Source organism: Capra hircus, chromosome 5 (assembly GCF_001704415.2).
Source record: "Capra hircus breed San Clemente chromosome 5, ASM170441v1, whole genome shotgun sequence".
Classification (NCBI taxonomy): Eukaryota; Metazoa; Chordata; class Mammalia; order Artiodactyla; family Bovidae; genus Capra; species Capra hircus.
Window position 1 is genome coordinate 89,571,678 of NC_030812.1, and position 4,293 is coordinate 89,575,970.

Here is a 4,293-nt window from a genome sequence, read left to right on the forward strand (position 1 = left end):
TAAGTGGAAGCAACATCTCAGAAGCAGGCTTGTTGCCTGGGTAGCCCAAAGAAGGAGATTTTGGGGGAAGAATAAAGACGAACTAACCTTCATTTTAGAGTTTCGTTCAGAGTGGTATTTTAGACAGTTTGTTGATCCAGCTTTTTCCCTTAGTAATATCAACAGCATTTAATGAAAACTTGACTAGGTGGTGAAAAACTGCTATATTATGGTCTTTTTCCCCTAGGTACAGAGCATTTAACTTTGTGATCTCATTTTTTTTCCTTTCAATTCTTTGGAGAATTCATAGATTTCCGTAGATCTTCTTAATGTTAAGTCATTTTTCTAATACATTAGAATTCTTCTTAAACCCTCTTGAGTACGGTGGCTTGCACTGTACCTGTTGGACCATTACAAACTCATGTAGGAAAAGGCCTCTGGTTTACTGCTTGAATAGTCAGTTGGTTCATGAGATAATACATGTCCATACCTTTCTCATCTGCATTTAGCTATTTAGCTGTAGCCTTGGCAGCATCAAAAAATGAAACACTGATTTCCCCCTCCCCCATATTTTGGAAGGAGTTGGAGGTTGAAGGAGGGAGGAAGCAAGTGAAATTTTGGCACAGGTTCAATCAGTGAAGTCTTTCAGGGAGCGCGTCTTTTCCTATATGCTTGTAAGGCTTCTCGTATAATGTCCTAGTACTCCCTCTGAGAGGGGAGGAAAGAGATGATTTGAAATTCTGTTAAATTCTGCATGGAAGCTAGTGGAAAGGGCCAAAAAGAAAAGATGCAGACTTCTTTTCTTTATGGTCTTTAACACTATAAAAAAATGACAACAATATCATATACTGTGTTTACAGGGCTGGTTTTTTACAAAGCACTTTCTTTGTCTCACCTTATCTCATCTGACAGGAAAGAGACATCAGGTCTAAAGGTAAATCTCTCAAAATGTTTATTTGTTTTTCATAAGAATTTAAAAACTGTTATATAGCTTGCCTCCCTGATGGTTTTGCAGATAAAGAATCTTCCTGCTAAGGCAGGCGATGCAGGAGATGCTGGTTCCTGGGTCAGGAAGATCCCTTGGAGGAGGAAATGACAACCCATTCCAGTATTCTTTCCTGGGAAATCCCATGGACAGAGGAGCCTGGCGGGCTACAGTCAAAAGGGTCATGAAGAATCAGGCAGCTCTTCTATCTCTGTGGTGACGGTGGCCGAGGTGGCCGGCATATCTGAATAGAGTGGCGGGAGCCGCTCCACTTCCTCCGCAGTTTTCTAGGAGCTGCATCCGGACGCTGCGCAAAGGAGCATCCCTCGGGGCCGAATGCGCCGTGGACCATGCCCCTCCTAACCCAGCGGATCCCAGACGAGAATGATTACTGCTTAGTGGCCAGCCTTGACAACGTCAGGAACCTCTCCACTATCTTGAAGGCTATTCATTTCCGAGAACATGCCACGTGTTTCGCTACTAAAAATGGAATCAAGGTTACAGTGGAAAACGCAAAATGTGTACAAGCAAATGCTTTTATTCAGGCTGGAATATTTCAAGAGTTTAGAGTTCGAGAAGAGTCTGTTACTTTTCGAATTAATTTAACTGTCCTTTTAGACTGTTTGTCTATTTTTGGATCAAGTCCTGTGCCAGGGACTTTTACTGCACTTCGGATGTGTTACCAAGGTTATGGTTACCCTCTGATGCTGTTTCTAGAAGAAGGAGGTGTGGTGACAGTGTGCAAAATCAATACTCAGGAGCCTGAGGAGACTCTGGATTTTGATTTCTGCAGCACCAATGTCATTAATAAAATTATTCTGCAGTCAGAGGGGCTCCGTGAAGCATTCTCCGAGTTGGATATGACGAGTGAGGTCCTGCAGATCACCATGTCTCCAGATAAACCTTATTTCAGGTTATCTACTTTTGGGAATGCAGGAAGCTCCCACCTTGACTATCCCAAAGATTCTGATTTGATGGAATCATTTCACTGCAATCAGACCCAGGTCAACAGTATATGATTAGAAATGAAGATGGACAAATATGCTTTGTGGAATATTACTGCTGTCCCGATGAAGAAGTTCCTGACTCTTAGTCTTCAGTATGGTGGTTCACGCATTATTTATGTACACATGCGTAGTAGGTCATGTTCTCATGCTGAGTGCAATCCCTCCGTGACTTCCTGTTAAGATTTTTGAAGGGGAAGAAGCAGGGAGGAGGAGCAGCACAGTCCCTTTCCCGATAGTTGCTGAAGGTTTTGTCAGTGATGTTGTCGTAGATTATCCAGTACTGGACTAGTCTGTGGTTCTGTCTTTTGAACTCACGGAAATTGTTATAAGTCAAGGTGCATAAGTTTTATGTGTTATTCTACTTAAGTAGGACATTCCAAGAGTATAAAAATTTGAAGTTTGGTGAAGCCATATCAGAAATGTTGTTTTATTTATTTACTATGAGAAAAAGCAATAGCATATGGACATCACTTCCCAGTTGGAATTCTGGAGACTCTGTCATAAAGCAGTGGTTCTCAGAGTGTCATGCCTAGACCCCCTGGAAACTTGTCAGGAACTCTGGGGGCGGGGCAAGCAATCGTAGTTTAAACAGCTTCCCCCATCTTCTCCCCCGCCACCCCCGACATTCTGATTCTTGCTAAAGTTTGAGAACCACTGTTTAAAGGATATTTTTTTTAAATAGCATTTTAATTGTATTGAAGTGACTGCTGTTACAGGTGATGCCTTTGCAAGTGTTCTGAAGTTTAGGTGTCACCAAACATGTCTAAATAATTATATGATTTATTTACATTTTGAAGGCATCTATGAACATGATATAAAACAGTCTTCAGAATTACAGATTTTCATCTTGTTCTGAAAACCATTCATTGTAGTAAGTACTTATGAGATACGTTCTATTTGCCTATAAGAATTCCTCAACCAGGGCTTCCCACGTGGCTCAGTGGTAAAGAATCCACCTGCCAATGCAGGAGACACAGGTTCCATCCCTGATTCTGGAAGATCCCACACTCTGTGGAACAGCTATGCCCGTGTACCACAGCTGCTGAGCCCGTACTCTAGAGCTTGGCAGCTGCAGCTGTTGAGCTCATGTGCCCTAGAGCCCGTGCTCTGCAACTAGAGAAGAGCTTGCACGCGACGAAGACCTACTGCAACCAGAAACAAATTTTTTTTTTTTTTGGAAATAAGTTTCTCAACCAAACCAAGGCATATCTCAGTGGGTGGGCACATAGGCACTGCTCCTAGGTACCTGTATGACTCGTGCAGTGCTGGGTATCTAGCCCAGGGTGAATGCCCGATAACTAGTTAAGTCTCTCAAGGCAATCTCGGGATGCCCAGCTGGTACAAAAGTCATTGGAGTTTGTAAAGTTACAGTATGTGTTCAAGAAGGAAATGATCGAATCTGCCAAATGTCCAGATTTTTTTTTGTCTCAATAAGCGTTAAGAACAAAACACATCTAAAACATAATTATGAAAATACTTAATCAGTAAACATTTCAAGGATTACAACTTTCCTTTCAATTTGCTTGGGGCTGGTGCATGGGGATGACCCAGAGAGATGTTGTGGGGAGGGAGGTGGGAGGGGGGTTCATGTTTGGGAACGCATGTAAGAATTAAAGATTTTAAAATTTAAAAAAAATAAAAAATTAAAAAATTAAATAAAATAAAAAAAAAAAAAAAAAAAAAAAAAAGAATCAGGCATGACTGAGCAACTGAGCATATAGTTTGCAGTTATGAGAAAACATAGGTCACTTGTCCCGAAGTATGCATTCACTGGAAATAAGAAATATCCCCCTGACAGTTTTTTCCTTTTTTTTTCTGTCTTCAAAGAACTTAAAATTCTAACAAATAATGACTTTTATTCAAAGACTATTTTAGAAAGAAACTGAAGCAGTTGCTTTGTAGGGAAATTTGTAGGAAAGATCAGCCACATAGGATTGGATCCCTAGGTTGTAGGATCCCCTGGAGGAGGGCATAGCAACCCACAACAGTATTCTTGCCTGGAGAATCCCGTGGAGAGAAGAACCTGGTAGGCTGTTTAGTCTATAGGATCATAAGAGTTGGACACGACTGAAGCGACTTAGCACACACACACGCACATAGTGGGAACTAGACATCTTACTTTACTTCATTTATTCATTAGGTGCATGTGAAGGAACTAGTGCTTACTAAGCACTGGGTCACTAAGGCTGCAGACCCAGTTTTTGCTGTTAGGGATCTTAGAGGCTAACATGGAGAAATCAACAGACTTCTATGATGATGTTACTTTGAAATGTTTCATTACTGTTCTTTGCTGTGCGTTATCAGGAGAAATTGTGAAAAACC

General features: G+C 41.3%; 1 pseudogene across 1 annotated transcript; it reads left to right on the forward strand.

Annotated features, from left to right (window-relative positions):
* Positions 1,173-3,533, forward strand: LOC108636032 (annotated as a pseudogene). The gene has a single exon (XR_001918104.1). The product of XR_001918104.1 is annotated as a cell cycle checkpoint protein RAD1 pseudogene (transcript).